The 18223-nt window shown below is 36.1% G+C and overlaps 1 protein-coding gene across 12 annotated transcripts in view; it reads left to right on the forward strand.

Annotated features, from left to right (window-relative positions):
• DLG2 (discs large MAGUK scaffold protein 2) overlaps positions 1-18223 on the forward strand; it is a 1100864-nt gene that overhangs the window by 722596 nt on the left and 360045 nt on the right. The gene's annotated exons all lie outside the window — the stretch shown is intronic.

An 18223-nucleotide genomic window follows, 5' to 3' on the forward strand; every position in this document is an offset into this window, starting at 1 on the left:
CTCTTCTACCTGGAGATAGGGTCAGATCTCATCAGTTCCGTCCCTAAGGTTGCTTCCTCCTTCTGATGCCAGCTGCAAGACCCAGGTTGTTTTACCTGTGCTTCTGATCAATCGGCTATAAATCAGGAATCCCACGACCTCCTCCATGTGTTTCATTAATTTGCTACAGTGGCTCACAGAACTCAGGGAAATACTTACTTACCACTCTATTATGAGGCTATTATAAAGGATGCATAGGGCAAGGTATGGGAAGGGGCATGGAGCTTCCATACCCTCCCTGCATGCACCACCCTCCAGGAACCTCTAGGTGTTCAGCTATCCAGAAGCTCTCTGAACCTAGTCCTTTTGGGCCTTTTATGGAGACTTCATTGGATAGGCATGATTGACAATCTTTTAGAAATGTGATTGGACAAAAAGGGTATGATCTAATGCTAATATACTGAATAGATAAACCCAGAAAGGACCATCCATATTCTTCTTGGCCTCTCTGTGCAGCATTCCTTCCTCCAGGGTATGGGGCAGAACCACTTCTGAAATAGGTGTTTTATGACCTACAATCAGACAAGGTAAGTCAGAGAATTTCTCTATGGCCAGCTCTCAGACAGAAAGATGAGGGAAAATTAGAGTATATTTTTGGTTTCCATTGCCTAGCTTGGGGAAAAATAATAAGTGTTTTGGTAATTATGAGCCAGGAACCATAGACAAAAGCTAATATACATACATATATATCATAATGTCATTCTAGTATATTCTGTATAATGTATCCTATATATATTGCATTTCACATCACAAAAAAACTATGAAGACTTATTGTTCGCATTTTATGGATGAGGGCATTGAGGCTTAGTTAAATGGACTTGCCAAGGTAACCCAGCTATTTGGTGGTGGAGCCTGGCTCAATTCCAGATCTTCTGACTTTGTCTTTGCTATACTATGGCAATAGCAAGGGTACTGTGAGATGGACATCAAGGTGAAATTATTCTAGAGGTAGAACCAATATCATTTTACCAACTCAGGAAATGAGGGAGAGGGAGGAATCCAGTATGACTGAGCTTCTCAGCCTGGGAGACCAGGAGGGTAGGATGGTGATCTGAGACAGAGATCTGGGTGCACTAAACAGCACCAGAACAGCACCTTTTTAGGAAGTGAGACTGGTGACTCCACCTAGGAGTACTAAGTTATTGAGAAAGTCTTAGGCATAATGGATATGCCCTTGCTGACCAATTTCCCTGGCCCAGAGTTGGCAGTAAGAGTCAGTCATGTGTTCAAAGATGATTACCTTCAGCACTACTATATCAAGTGATTTAACTTAAAAATATCCTCATTCATTGTATATAAAAAATACTCCACTCAGTGTATAAATTCAACCATCTGACAATTGATAATGGGAGCTTTGCTGTTTAATTCTCCCCTATCTGAACAGAAATGATCTTTCATATATTTATGAGACTTGGTAAGGTTGTTAAAATAGAAATTTAAACAATATTATCCATATTATGCTATAGCCATATTTCTTCTGAATTATACAGGGATATAAAAAGAAGTAGGCAAGTGCAGTTTGATGAAATAGCAAAATTGATAGGACTTTGTTGTTAGTCTATAAATATTTGAAAAGTGTTAACATCTCAGGAAAAGGGAAGATTTATTTGGCTAAGGTAGAAGTGGATAAGTTGTGTTACAAGTATGCAGAAGCAATTAGAAAAAATTAGACAGGACAAAAGTTAAGTTGGTTATTGGGAAAAATACTCTTGCCTTATATAATTTATAATTATGATTTATCTAAAAATTTAAGCACATATTTCCATTATTTATTTTCATTCACAGAGGGTACTTGTATATGCAAATTCAGAGGCAGGCAGTCATTATTCAACTTCTGACAGTTCTCAAGGCCCTTTGTGTAGGCAACATGTACAGCAGACAAAAGCACAGGGTTTGAACTTTAACAGACTGGAGGAGAAGCCTACCTCTTACTAGTTTTTGTGGATGGAAACAAAGCATTTTACCTGTCTGAGCCTCAGTTTCTTCATCTTAAAAATGGGGATGATAGAATATAACATTAAGGGGATTGAATAAGGTTAATATTTATGAAACAATTAGCAAAATGTCTTAGACATAGTGAGTTTTAAATAAATAGAAGATATTTTCATTATTATTTTGTTTTTTATCCCTCGCAATTCCCACCATGACAATGTAAGCTGAATGAGGATGGGTTTTTTGTTTGTTTTTATTTTTCATTTTATTCACTGCTTTATCTCTAGGTTCTAAAGAGTACTTGGCACATGCTAGGCATGTAGTAAATATTTGTGGAATAAATCAATGGGTGAACGATTTAATGAATAACTTGGTCTCCACTTTGTCCAGGCTGGTCTTAGAGACAAGTTGCTCTTTTGCTCTATACAATGACAAGTAGTATTTTAGGCCTGGTGCAGTTACTCGTGCCTGTAATCCCAGCACTTGAGGATGCTGAGGTGGGAGGATCACTTGAGGCCAGGAATTTGAGACCAGCCTGGAAAATAGGTGAGACCCCATCTCTACAAAAAATTAAAAAAAAAATTAGTGGGGTGCAGTGGTGTGGGAAGATCACTTGAGCCCAGCCTGGGCAATAGAGCAAGACTCTATTTCAAAAAAGAAAGAAAAAAAAAAGCAGGTTGAAAGTAAAAGGATAAAGATATTAATACTATGCAAACATAACCACAAGAAAGCTTAAGTAATATCAAAGAACAAAGAGAGACATTTGACATCGGGAAGGTGTAACAATTATATCTGTACAAGGCCTTTGGAACCAGACTGATCAGGGCTTGAATCCTGGCTCTTAAATAAACTTGCCTTGGGCAAGGAAAAAAAAAGAAAGAAAAAGAAAAAGAATACTTGTTTAACCACAGCAAATATGACTGGTCCATCTTTCACAAAATTAACTTAAAAATGACATTTGACCATAATCTCAGTGAGCAGATTAGGGTTCTGTAATTTCATGCCTGGCTGCATTGATGACTTTCTGCCTTGTTTAAGCAGAACAACTATGAACCGCAATAAACCCTCTAACGCCCTGCCATGGTTGATTGCCTAAATCTTTTGTCTCTATAACTTTTATGGTTGCTATTTCAACTAGATAGCTCCAATAAGATACAAGTTTATTGGAGCAGAGCAGAATCCATTTATTGGTGTTTTCATGTATTATATTTCTCCACATATTTTATTCTAAAATGAATATCCACTACCATGTTCTCAGGTGTCCATCGATGGATTCCTCCCTTATTTGTCCTTTTTCATGAATTTGAGAAGATCTGATAGAGAGTATATATTAATTTTCCCCGTTTGTTGAGTGTGTTCTCTACGTAGAAGATCCCTGGTATATTTATTTGGCTTCATTAAATGCAATCACAAATGGTTTTGCTTGACAAAAGTGAATATCTTTGCTAGGGAACTCAGTGGAAATGGCATAACAAGCATCCCAATGTTCAGTTCAACAGGCAGGAACTGTGCTAGACATGGGGTGTGAGGGGGTACAGTGGTTAATGTGTCATGGTTGCTGCCTTCGGGGAGCTCACAGTCTAGCTAGGGAAACAGCCATTTTTAAAACCGTGCTTTACTATGGTGTGGGAAATGCCTGATAAAGGTACGCCTGGGTGTTGTGGAAACAAAGCTTAGAGGTTAGAAAAGGTTTTTGAGTATGTATGAGATCTGTCCTGAAGAATGAATAGCAGCAGACATGGCAAAGAGCAGTAGCAGGGACTGTGGCTCTTGAAATCCTCTTAGTGCTTCCTTTGGAGTTTTGTCTAATTATCAAGTGTCATGTTTAAGGGCCCTATATGAAGAAAATGGCTGAGGTTTTCTCAAAATAAAAGATGTTTGGAAATGGCTCTATTTCTAAAGTTCCACTTACCTAATGAATATTACCACTGCTGTGTTTAAAAAAAAAAAAAAAAAAAAGTAGTTCTGAGTAGTATGTTTCCTAATATAGGTGTATGTGCATTATTTATAACTTGTCTTATTCCTATTATACTTATTCCTAAAATGATCCTATTGGAGGATTTAGAAATTTGGAGCTACCATACTAAAAATTCAAATGAATTTTGTTCTTTTTTTATGGCTGAAAAATATTCCATTGTGTTATTTGCAGCAACATGAACGGAACTGGAGTTCTTTACGTTACATGACATAAGCCAGGCACAGAAAGATAAATCTTATATGTTCTAACTCATATGTAGGAGCTAAGTGGATCTCATGGAGGTAGAGAGTAGAATGGTTATTACCAGAAGATGGGATAGGAAAGGAGGGGGCAGAGGGATGAAGTGAAATTTGTTAAGAGGTACAAAATTACAGTTTGATAGAATAAGTTTTAGTATTCAGTAGTATAGCAGGGAAATTATAGCTAACAATAATTTATTGTGTATTTTAAAATAGCTAGAAGATTTGTAATGTTCCCAACACAAAAAAAAAGGTAAATGTTTGAGGTGATGGGTATCCCAGTTACCGTGATTTGATCATTACACATTGTATACAGGTATCAAAATATATCACATGTACTCCAAAAATATGTTCAGCTCTTATATATCAATTAAAAAATTAAAAATTTAAAGGGAAAGCTTTCTCAAAAATGTAGGACAAATAAGCAAAATCTTTTAAATACTGTCATTTCCCATTTTTTTCTTGGAGCTCTGTAAACTTGTAGGCTAGGGAGAGATCTCTGTTATAGTAGTGGTCGTCACTTTTGCTTGCCTTTCTTTCTTTCTTTCTTTATTTTTTTGTTAGTTTATCACTTAGCTATCTCTGTCTATAAACTATAGAATTCTTACTAGCAGGGATTGAGCTTGCTTCCTATTTGTATCTTTTATGGTACCTAGCACAGTGCTGACTTTTAATAGATATAGAAATGTCTTATGACAGAATTTGGGATATAACAAGTGAGCAAGAAGGCGAATAATTTAGTAAATATGAGGTAGTGGATTAGGTAAAGTGAATTGTGGAATACCTTGGTTGTGCCTGGCGCATATGTGGTTCTCAGTATGTATTAGTTAAATGAGTATGAGGATGAATGAGAATATGCCTTGATAAAATTTGGAGGTGGGTGAAAGGATTTGGAGCATTTACAAACCAATGACATGCTCAGTATAAAATGTAACATGAAGTTGGGAAACACAGTAATCTCCAACATGGTGTTTGACTGTATGCTCCTTCTGAAATGAAGTCAACACATTGTTCTAAAGTATTTGGAAGAACCAAGGCAGAGACACAGAAGCAAAGTAGAGTAATCACGTGATTGGCTATAGCTAAGGCTTCTGCCTTAGTTGGTAATTGTGTGATGAGGCATTTGCCTTATTTGGGCATATTGTGATGAGTTGAAAGCCTATAATTAACTGAAGCTTGGCTGCTGTGATTGGCTGAGACCTAGCTATTTGTAACAAGAATATACTCTTAAGTTAGGCTTTCAGTTTTTTACATACTGAGCTAAGTTGTAGTTTACTAAATGGAGAATCAAGGTACAGAGGCAGCCTTAGGCCAAATTTAATTTAATTTAACACCTATATGACCAGCCCTCTAAAAAATCTTACATCATGCACATTATCAAGCCTTTCACAGCCACAAAGGTTTAAAAAGAAAGTTGCTTTGTATTAGAAAATTAATCCCAGGGGAAATAAAGAACTTATTTAAATGGAAACGGTTTGTTGCTAGTGCTTAGTTTCACTTCACTGGATCAAATCTTGGGTGCTAAGTCTCTAACAAGTTTCCCTGCTGGGAACATTTCACAGGTATTGTCACAATTCATAGCTAGGGGGAACGGAGTGTGTCATATGTGACTCCACTGGGATAGGACCCTTGTAAGCTTGCACCTGGTTTCCCCGTGTACCTTTTCCCTTCGTTGATCTTGCTCTGTATCTTTTTGCTGTAATAAACTTTAGATATGAAAAAAAAAAAAAGAACCAAGGCAGGGAAAAAAATGGATTCTAAGAAAACATTACTTCAGCAAGATACAACATGCATTAAGTGATATTAAAAGTATGACCTTTGATTTGAATCATAGAATTAAGTTTTTCCTTTGAATGGAGACTACAAAGGAAAAACCGCTAAATTTTGTAATGAATATTTTGTAAATAAAGGTATATTTCGCTACAATTTCTCATTTTCCCTATGTATGGTGACTTTTGAGACACCCTGTATATGTATGTGTGTGTGTGTGTGTGTGTGTGTGTGTATATGTATGTATGTATATATCATGCCCTACTCATGGAAGCGATACTCTGAAAGGGAAAAGAAGTCAGTTAACACAAAAATTAACCACTAAACAGAAAATTTCAGTGAATAATAGGTGATATGGCATAATGTAAGGGGCTGTATAATACCTAGGATGGGAATGGAGCGCCCTTAGCTGGAAGACCAGGGAAGGCCTCTTGGGGAGGTAGCCTTTCAGTTGAGACCCACATGAGAAGAAGGTGTCCAGGGGAAGACCTAGAGGAAAAGCAAGCAGTTAATGCCGATGCCCTCAGAGGGACTAGTGAAAGTATCTGAGAGTAGGAAGATACTTTCACTAGTATCTGAGAGTAGGAAGAAGGCCAGCGTGGCTAGGTTTTGGGGAGTGGTGGACAGGGTGGTGAGCAAGGAGGACCAAAAGGCAGACAGTGGCTAGAGGACTCTACAGTTCTTGAAGGGACTGTGAATTTTATTCTAGCTGCAATGGAAAAGTCATTGAGAGGTACTCTGTAAGGGGCAGCAAATCATGACCTGATTTCATGCTTTAAAGCAGTCTCCTCACAGGCCACTGTGAGAAGTGATTGCAGGATGGGAGAAAAACCAGTTGGGAGGCTGTTGCTAAGAGGTGTTGTTTCCATTAAGGTGGTAGCTCTAGAGAGGTGGGGTCTATTTTTGTGGTAGAAGCAAAAGAACTTGTTACTGGATTGGGCATGGAGTATGACTGAAAGTGAAGAATCATTGAGAATGCCCAAATCTGGGGATTCAACAACGGGTGGGTGGTGCCACTGTTTATAGAAAGGAAGACTGGAGGCCAAACTGACTTGGGAAGGAATGAGTTGAAATGATCACATGAATGTCCTTTTGCCCAGGTTAGATTCTAATGCTTTAAGATCATGGTTTTTGTTTTAGCCTTTATTATTTACTTCCTTACATCAGGCATATTATCAAGACTTTCACAGCCACAAAGGTTTAAAAGAGAAGTTGCTTTGTGTTGGAAAATTAATCTCAGGGGAAATAAAGAACTTATTTAAATGAAAAGGGTTTGTTGCTAGTACTTAGTTTCACTTCACTGGATCAAATTAAAAATCTTAGAAAGAATTTCACTTTATCATGTTGGATTTTTATTTCCAGATTTTCTTTTCTTCTCTTCAATACTAGACCTCTGGTCTTAAGTAGAAGCCTAGTTGAACGAATGACCATGTGGCTACTTTGAACTTATCAACTGAAGAAGAATACCAGAGAAGACAGTTCTTATGTTAGCAGTATGAATAGTGAAGGGTAGATGAAAATAAACAAATGGCCTTTTATTCTTGTTACCTCTTAGTATGATGATGGTGATGACTCTGCAGTGACCATTGTAAGGAAGATTCAGACTATAGATATCAAGTGAAACATCTCCCCTTTCATTATATAGCTAAGGCTTTTTCCATGAGACTTATATACAGAGATAGATAGACAGACAGACAGACAGACAGACTAATGGATTCTACTAAGCCAAACAGTCCACATTTATTTGGATGTTCCAGCTCTCTGCATGAAAATCAATAAGGAAAATAAATTGTAGAATAAAAGCAGTTCTTCACAGAAAATAGAACCCATCAAAATGATAAGAGGCAAAGTCTCCTTTTTTTTTTTTTTTTTTTTTTTTTGCCTTGGCAACTACATCAGTTTGCCAAGGGAAAGGTAATTATTCCCTTTACTCTACAGAAGGGTTCTGGGAGGACTGCTCCTTGGAAATGGTAGGACAGAAAGCCTTGGAATTCATACCAGTCTTCTTCAGAGGCTCCTGGGCTGTATCTAACCCTTCTCCAGCTATTTTATAAACCTAGGGATCATAGATGTCTCTTTCTAAATTATAAATGTGGCTATGTTTTAATTTGGCTTAAGATTGTTAATGGCCTCTTATTTGCCTGTAAGAATGTAATTCAAGCTCCAATTACAAGTTTTCCCTGTTTCATATTTAAGCTCTTTAAGATTTTTAACAACTGCTGACCAAATTCTCCTTGAAACTCTCTCTCTACTCCTATTCTTGGCTGACATTACCTCCTGTTCTTTTGGTTTTCTTCCTACCTCTCCACTCATTGCTTCTTAGTTTTTTTTCCCATGTTTGTCTTCCTCTATTCATCCTATACTGTTGGCTATTGCTAAGTATCCATCTCGTCTTTCAGTTCTTTTCATCACAATCTTGCTAGGAATAATACTCTTGGCCTACAAATGTACCTATATAATGTTGACTCCAAAATGTGCCTTTTTAGACCAGAACTGTCTACTGAGATTTGACTTCTATATCCATATTATGAGATATATCTGCCTTAATGTCACACACATTCCCCTAAACTCACCATATATAATACTTATATAATATTTCCTCCAAATACCTTATTATTCTCATACTGCTTTCTCAATATAGAGTAATACCATAGACCCAGTCACCCCAAACAGACACATGAAAATTGTGCTAGATTCATTCCCACCACATGTAATTGTCAAATCCTGTATATTCTATTCTTAACTCTAGCCATATTTTCCTTCCTTAGGTCCATTGGTTATTTCAGGTTCAGGTCAGTAGTTACAAATGCCTATGACCAAATCACCCTCCCTCTCTGGATAGCAATTTCGATTTACTATTTCTCATGCTTCACACTTTACAAAATTTCTTTTACATTTGTTGCTTTATTTTCCCCCTCAGGGCAATCTGTGAGAAGGCACTATTATCAACAAAGTGTTTAGTTTTTGAGGTTTTCAAGTACCTAATTAAGAAGGGTGGAAAATCCCTAACCCAAGGTCATTGATTCCCAAGCCCACAGTCCTTCCCCATCACAGTGCTGTCCCCTATCTAACATCCAGTAAATAAGATAGGTAGGAAAGTAACAATTGTCGGCATTTAAAATGAAGGAAAAATTAAAACTAGGAAAGTGACGTGATATCTGAGGCCACTGAGCTCATTATGAACACAGGGAGAAAACCCAGATTTCTGACTTCTAGACCTCTGCTTTTTTTCCACATAACTCTACTTTTCAGATGTTGTCAAAGAATGAAAACCAGAGTGTGTTATCCTGAAAAATTTGTATCCTGTGTGAAATGAAGGGATATAAAAGGCCATATAAATTAGATGCCTAAAATTCCAGTTGATATACAAAAAAAAAAAAATCTTCCCATTTCAAATTCTCTAAATTTTGGTGCCTTCTGAAGTACTTCTCTATATTTTTATATAAAATTCCTAACTAAAATCTGCTTTCCTTTTTGAAGTAGCTGCATTTATGGAAGGAGCTGATACTTGATTTAAGCTATTATAAATTCAGTTTTTTACTTTCCTTGTGAAAAATAGTCTGTGTGGAAAGGGACTTTTTGATACATGTTCATGCATTGCTAGGCACCTTATTACTTTCTGAGACACAGCTAGTATACTACAAAAGCTAAGAAGAATGATGTACAGCCAGCCATCTAAAATAAAATGAGTAAAGGCAAGAATATGCCTGCTGTATTAAAGCACTACATTCTGCTCCTGATGTTTCAGACTGAGACCAGTCATAACCCATGTGGGTCAGTCCACAGGGCAAAATGCTGAGATTTCTCATTATTGCTTTAAGCAAAGAGTTTGTCCTGGAGGGTAGATCAACATTTGACATGTAGTCTTAGAGTCTTCCAGCTACCTAACAGTGAGGAGGAGGATTTTTAGAATGGCCAATGTTTGGGCTACTATGTTTATCATTTAACTGTTGTCACAGAGAAGAATATGAAAAAGTCACAGTGGCATATAATAAAGAAAACCATGGGCTAGGAATTGGATTTGTGTTCTGATCTTACCTTAATCACATTCTGGCTATGTACCTTAACCTTTCTAGGTCTCCTTTGTAAGGAGGCCCTAGATCTCTCATGATATTCTTCAATGATGAAGAAAGAACTAATATCTGGATGATAATCCTGTTAGACATTCATACAAAAGAACTTCTCTTAACCTGCACAACCAAAACCAATTATTGATTTGTTAGTCAAAAGGTTGAATTTAAATATCATTTAGAAAAAAAGATACGTGTGACTTATTTCATCTTAACTGTTAAAAATAAAATCAATGGTTTATTGTTATTTTAAAAAATAATATTTCCCCCAGTAAGGCCCCTTCAGTTTTTTGTTTGAGTCACCATGTCATTGCTAACTGTTAACTGAATCTGTTCAATATAAAGTAAAACCACATTTCTTGCATCTTTGGCATAAAAAATTGGGGGCCCTGAATTCGATCCTATATTTTTCTTCATATTTATATCCGTTTGTCACAGCATGTATAATTTATTCATTGTCCACAATTTCAATTTTATTTTTTTGTTTTGTTTTGTTTTTGAGATAGGGTCTCACTCTGTTGCCCTGGGTAGAGTGCAGTGGTATCATCATAGCTCACTGCAACCTCAAACTCCTGGGCTCAAGGGATCCTCCTGCCTCAGCCTCCTAAGTAGCTGGGATGACAGGCACATGCCACCATGCCCAGCTAATATTTCTATTTTTAGTAGAGATGAGGTCTCGCTCTTGTTCAGGCTGGTCTCGAACTCCTGAGCTCAAACAATCCTGCTGCCTCAGCCTCCCAGAGTACTAGGATTAGAGGCGTGAGCCACCGCACCTGGCCCACAGTTTCAATTTTAAACAAATCACAGTCATTAGTCCAATGTTACATATTGTCTTTCTATAAGTCATCAGAACTTTTAATTTGTCTGAGATCAATTAACACATTGTGTTCTTCATCATTTATTTATGTGTGAAGGTCAAGATTTTTTCTAGCATTGTCAAGCTCTGGCCACAATTTTTATGTTGTTATTTTCCAACATCTAAACTATCCATTAATTACTTTAAAATATTTGGCATGCAAATTGATTTGTAAGACAGAAACCTGGGGACCGTTTTTTCTGAAGTTCTACTTCATTTTTCTTACATAAAGCATACCCTTAATCCATTATTCATACTTTCCACTTCGGATTTCTTCACATTTGGGAGAGAATCAAAAGTGAACTAAGTGAAATGTTCTCTTTATTATAATTATTTTCTGATCTTGTCTCTCTCATACCTAATTTGATAGCAATGTTTTTAACTACATACTATTTTTGAGCCTTTCTTGATTAGTAAACATACTCTTGAAAGAAACAAAGTCTTCTTTACATACTCATATTTCATTTTTATAATATTTAATTAAATTATGTGATTATAAAAACAAGTACAATGGAAATAAACAGATTTAAGAACAATTACAACTGATTCCTAATAAGCATACAAGTCACCCGGAAGGAATGGAAATTCATGGGACGTAAGCATTGGGCTTGCTCTGGGCATTGGTCAGCCTGTTACCGATAAGATTGATTAATCTGTTAAAATGATGCTGATTAAGAGAGCTCAACAGTAAACTTGTGGACTACCTATTAAACTGGAGTAAAGTCTGTGATGATTTGCCACAATGCATGCTCCTTGTGCCTTATTGTAATCAGTGACTTAAATAAAAACGTACAAGTCATCTAATCTAATCATATTTGAAGATGATATAAAACTAAATGAAAGAGTGAAGATCTACAATGATTAACATATCTTAAATGTTCAATAAATAACTTATTGAATTGAATTGATGATTGAATGTTAGCTTAAAAAACTTAAAAACTAGATCAGAATCAATACCGTTACATTTTACATGTAATAACTATATTGAGTTCAAAAACTCCAATGGTAAAATACATGAAGGATTTGATTTTGAATCATTTGATGTCAATAATATATAAGAGGTTGGGTTGACCCAAATTTTAAAAGTCCATGTTATCTTGGGCTTCTCTGACAGGAGTATGGAATCCAGATGGGGGAAAGTCAGCATCTCATGGCACTCTGCCCTGGTCTGAGAACATCTGAAACTATGAGTTCATTTCTAGGCTCTTCAGTTTAAATAGAAACCAGAAGAAAAATTTAAGATCATACAGAGGGAAAGATAACTAAGAATCTTGAAACCATCTAATAAAGAATCAAAAAAGTGTTAGGAATGTTTATTTGTGGGAGTAGAAGATGCAAGGAATATCTGTCATTTAGTGGCTACTGTGGACACGCAGGTATCACACCAAAAGAAGGAATGACTTTTTAATAACTAGAGCCGTCCCACCGTAGATCATATCTCCCACATTATGTAAGAAGTACATCAAACTAATATTGTACAAAACCAAACTTAATTGTATTTTTCTATCCACACCTTTCCTTTCCAACATGTACTTTTTGGCTCTGTTGATAGCAGCGTGATCCTCTTAGTCAATAATAGAACGCTCAATTCATCCTCACCTCCCCCCATACTAACACCAAAGTCTATCTACTTTTGAAGGCTTGCTTTGAAGTCCTAGAAGAGAGCACTACTACTCCTATACCCTGGGAAGAACAAGCCCCTTCTATCTAGGAGAATTTAACTTTCAGAAGGAGAAAATACCTACCCAACCAGATCAATAGAATCAGGTCTGGAGATCAAAGTGCCTTCTCCATAATTCCCTATCGTCCCTTTTATTCTTTACTAGATAGTCTACCTCCAAATGTGTTAAATGTATCCTCTTTTCTTAATTCCTACTGCATTAGTCAAGATTAGGTAAATTTTCTTCATCCCGATGGTTTACTATTAGTCTCCTAGACTGTAGATTTCCTCTACTTCCTCCCATTGTTCAGAATATTTTCAGGTTTACCTTTCTGAATGTCACATATTGCCATCTTGACTCCCTCACACCCTCCCTTAACAACCTTGGAGAGCCCACAATTGCTAGCAGGTTTAAGTACAGGCCTCTTGACAAGGTATTCATTGCCCCTCATTACTCACCCCCATTCAGCTTTCTCACCTCCTCTCTGGCCACTCTGCTCTGGCCAAGCCACTTGAGATTCCCAGAGCACACCACATGCTTTTGACCCTCCGGGATCTTGGTCATGCTCTTCTAGATTCCCAAAATGTCTTCTTTACTTTCTCTACCTTTTAAAATACTTATACATCCTTTCCAACATAGCTTAGATGGTTTGCCAATTGAATATGCCTAGTAAGTTTTTGAAAAATGTTATCCTTATGGACATGAGCCAAATGGTTTGTTTGATTTCACCATTCTCTTTATTGTCAGGTATTTATTGGGTAAAATAATATTGAGAAATTGAAAAGTCATCCCAAGTACTTCACACAATCCCTGGTATATAATAATTGTCCAATTAACATTTATTGGGTATAACTAGAACTTACAGTTATATAAGATGATTCATGTTAAAAGTCAACAAAAAAGGAGAAATATCCAACTTCACAGGGGAAGGTGATGATGTGTTTGTGTTGAATCTGAGGTAGTGGTTGGAGATCCAAGACATAATTTTCTTATTAAGGGTAGTGGCAACTTAATGTATACAGTACATTAAGAGAGAAGGAAAGTAGACAGAGAAAGAGAAGAAAAAATATTAAGAGAGATCAAAGAAATGATAGATACAAATATGCAAGAGAAAGATGAAGAATTATATATGACAAGGAGAAATTCAACTTTCTTAGAAAAACCAGTAAGGAAACAGCCAATATTGAACATATATCAGGAGGCATTTTAATGATGGATATGACTTTATAAGTCACATTAAATAACTTTATTGTTATCAGTTCATTAATAAAGGACAAAGAAAACTTTTTGTGCTTTCCATTAAAACAAAATAGTTTTAACATTATAACATATTGGAAAGACCACATATCCTGCCTCTCATTTCTTCAGAGAAGGAGAAAATTAAAAAGCCATTTATTACCACCAGCTAGGTCCTTTGTGTTCCATGTGCAATAGAACAATTTCAATTTAGATGCTCAAAAACTTTTAATTTAGCACAGAAATAGAAATGCATCTTTCAGCACCATTCAAATGTCATTTCCTTAGGCAACAGCTTGGAGTCTTTCACTTGGAAAATAAGAGAATTCTTGGAAAGGAGACTTGTGCTCTGGCTCAATTTTATTCAATGACAGCATGATTTAGACAGGCAGTGGGGCTGTTACCTCTCTGTGGGTCTTAAAAAGGCTTGGTAAGATTTATTTCCACATTCACCTGGTTTAGCACCTCAGCCAAGCTACCTAAATACAAAATTGGTGCCACAGGTTTTCTGCCATGTGACAGGGACTTCTTGCCCAGTATCAGTGCTGTGGCATGATGCTGAGCCTTCCTCATGCTCATCCTACTCACTCACTAGTCATTGTCACTTAAATCCTCATAAACATCCAGGGCTCACTAATGAGGTGGTGTGGTTAGGACAGAGAAGTTCCTTTATTAAGGAACTCTATTATGATCTTCATATAAATGATCAGCAGAAGGAACTGACATGGAAGTTGGACATACATGGTGATAATAATGGGTGGTATTTTATGCCAAATAAACAAACAAACAAAAAACCTATCAATGTTACTCAGGAGTTCAGCATTTTCTAACAGAATGTGTCAGGTCCTCTCTCTGGACTAGTCCCAGAGCTTGGTTTCACCTTCTGTATGACAACACAAGTTCTCTCATAGGAGCAAGCACTTTGGATCTGGCAAACCTGACTTCTACTCTTGCCACCTGCTAGCTAGGAATTCTAAGGCTTAATTTAATTGCCTTTAGAAATAGTCATAATACCTAATTCTCAATGTCACAAAGTTTAAAAGAGAGAAGACATGGAGCCTTATAGATAGATGGAACTCAATCCATGGTATTCATTATTTAAAATACATTGATGAGGTGTCTTTTGTGTGCCAACTCTGGGCTGAAACGTATACATGAATAAGGCCAACACCTTGCTTTGAAAGCACACAGAAACTTAGTAGGAGAAGCAGGCCTGGAAATAAATCTTGGTGATTCTCAGTCCTGGGTGCTGTTATAGTTATGTGGGAAAATGAGATGGCAGCACAGAGCAGTGTCAGCTGTGCTGGAGACATGGGAGGCCTAACATGGGATGCCTCACAGGAGAGGTGTTTGATGTGTCTAGAAAAATAATAGGTATAAGGAAGATGGTAGCCATTTGCGGGTAGAGTTTTTGAAGATGAAGAACATTCCAAACACTTAGCTCTCCATTGTTTAAAGCTTTAAGTTTTAGCTGTGCTTTTCTCCCTTGGTTCTTTCTACTGCAGTTCTCAGAATTCCATCTGGTTAGCCTCTCTGCCTGAGGAGGTGAAAGAGCCAGGCGGTGCTTACCTGTAATTTCTTAGTCATAATAACACTATAACACACTGTCTATGTAGCCAATAATATGGAAAGGATAGAACCCACGTGGTCCCAAAGGGAAGATATTTGCTGTTTTTTAAAATACCAGTTATATTAATAATCATCATCAGGTAGCTCCTAACTGGCAGGTACCCCTGTCAGTATCCCCCCTGCAAGTATGGCTTAGACATTGATATCTGGAAATAACAAAATTCAATTGTGTCTGTAGGTCTTGACTATATCTGTCTTAGTTCACTGCATTTTTATTAGTAGAGTAAAAGGGTGGCTACATTTTGGAAAAGGCTCCATTTGCTCCAAATTTACATGCTGAGAGAAACTGGCTAACTTTGCATGTGTAATATCAAAGGAGTCAAAGTCTCTGAACACATCATGGTATCATTTGCATTTAAGTGTCACTAAAAGTTTAAAAGGGACATTATTGGGATAATTTAGGGTATAATAATAAAATAATTAGTTATTAGGCAGTGATAAATAAAGTGAGATTACTGAATATTTCTTTGTTTTAATTATGTGGGCTGGGCTAATGGTGAGGAAGCTATCAGCTACTCATTAATCTTGGTTAGTATCATTGATCTTCACCTAAGAACTGTTGGTACTTTCTACACCAGTGGAAGATAAATGGTAAAGGAATGAATTAGACAGCTTGCACAAAAGAAATACAATTAGCAAATAAGTATATTGAAAAAATGGTCATTCTCACTAATAAACAAAGAAATGCTCATTACAAATCTGAAGTATCATTTTGCATCTATTAAATTATTAGGGTTTTAAAAAAATGTCAGTGCTAGTAAGACTGTGATGAAACTGTAGAGATATACATTTTTAGAGGCAATAAAATGATACAAAGCTTTCAAAAAGTAATATTAATAACATAAATCAATAATCTAATGTTTCCATTTTGGGGAATACATCTAAAGGAAATTGTAGAATAAGAAAAAAAGCAATTAATATTAGCATAACATGTTTATTGCAGCACTGTTTATAATATTAAAACAATATAAATAACCCAAAATATTCAACTGTCAAAGGATGGTTAAATAAATTATATCTTCATAGGAAGTAACATTATATAACACCAAAATAATAATTATGAAGAGTCTATCAGAAATGCTTACATTCTAATGTTAAGAAAGACACAGGAAATGAAATTATAGATGCTTGGCACATATGTAAAACTATGTGAAACACATGTGAACATATAGAGTCAGCAGAGTAGAGTGGAAAGTGCACATGCTTAGCAATAAGACAGGTTTTAGTTTGAATTCTGGCTCCACATTTGCAAGTTGTTGATTTTTGACAAGCTATTTAAGTTGTAAACGATTTTTTTTCATACATATACAATGGGGCTATTCATATTCACCTAGGACTGCTATGAGAATTAAATTAGATAGCTCCATAAAATCTGAGAGAAGGTAATGGAATTATGGCTAAATTTTTTTACTTTCTCTTTTTCCCACAGTTTTATAAGGTTTTTATAATGGAAATATATTTTAATTTTATATTTATCACCAAAGTTATATGCAGAAATACACACCTTGTGGCATTGACTATATAGCTAACTGAAGTAACCTAAATAATTATTCTTATTTAGTACTAAACATCTCAAAGTACACACTCTGCTAAATCATGTAAGTTTATTTATATAACAAATACTTACATAGCATTTGCCATTGTTCTAAACACTGTATTAATTGAATCCTTTTAACCACCTTATGAAGAAAGTATAATTACTGATATTACAGATGGGAAACCAACATGCAGAGAGGTTTAAGTAACTTGCCTAAGGCCCCATTGATATACACGGTGGAGCCAGGAACTGAACTCAGGCAGTCTGGCTACATGGTCCAAGTCCCGGATGCTGTGGTATTTTTCAACTGGTCAATCAAAATATATTCATTGAATATTTGTGGTGCTTGGCACTGTGAGGGATACCACGAAACAAAGGACATAATCCTTAACTTGAAAACAGTATCATTCTTTACGCTTCAGCTATGGTCTCAAAATTCTGTTCTCTCACCCTTAGTCAAATGTCCTCCATGTCAAAACCAAATGCTACTCACAGGGAAACACCCCTCTCACCCATAATGACCAAAGCTCTGAAGGAAAGTCTCCGCAGTATACAGCTTGACTCTCTGTGGCAATGTCAGTGTTTTCAAAGTATGTGCTGAGAAATCCTAGAGCTTTGCAAAGGTGCCTCATGTTCTGCAAACATTTTACTCAGCTTTCTCTTTATACGTATCTGTATGTATACATACATTCATATGTACTACATGTATATGTAACTAATATTTCAACTAAAATATTTAACTCATACTGCAACCTAAAAATACACATTCAAGTACACTTTTGCTGTTGAATTAGTATTGTGCCTCTCTCAGATGAAAGATTTTCCTGCCATCTCTTTCTAATTGAAAAATATTCTGAGACCACAAGGCAAATTCTAACAAATCTGAAAAATTGTTATAACATGATGGTTAAGAATAATGGCTCTAGAATCAAACAGTCTAGATGCCATTTTAAGCACAGATATTTACCATGTGACTTTGAGCAAGTTTCTAAATCTCTCTGTACCTCAATTTCCTCATCTGTTAATGGGATGTACCCCATAGAGTTGTGAGAAATAAAAGACAAACATATAAAACACTTAGAAAAGTGTCTTGGCCAATATAAGTGCTCAATAAATGTTAGACATTATAATTTTTATTCCAACTACTCATCTACAAAATCCATCTTTTCTTGTACTTATTTACAAAATCTTGCTTTCTTGCAACCAAAAAAAGTATGGAATTGTATTAAATTGTAAGATTGATATGCAACTGGAAGTCCCATTTTTCAAGTTTTTG

The sequence above is a fragment of the Eulemur rufifrons genome, chromosome 6 (assembly GCF_041146395.1).
Source record: "Eulemur rufifrons isolate Redbay chromosome 6, OSU_ERuf_1, whole genome shotgun sequence".
Classification (NCBI taxonomy): domain Eukaryota; kingdom Metazoa; phylum Chordata; class Mammalia; order Primates; family Lemuridae; genus Eulemur; species Eulemur rufifrons.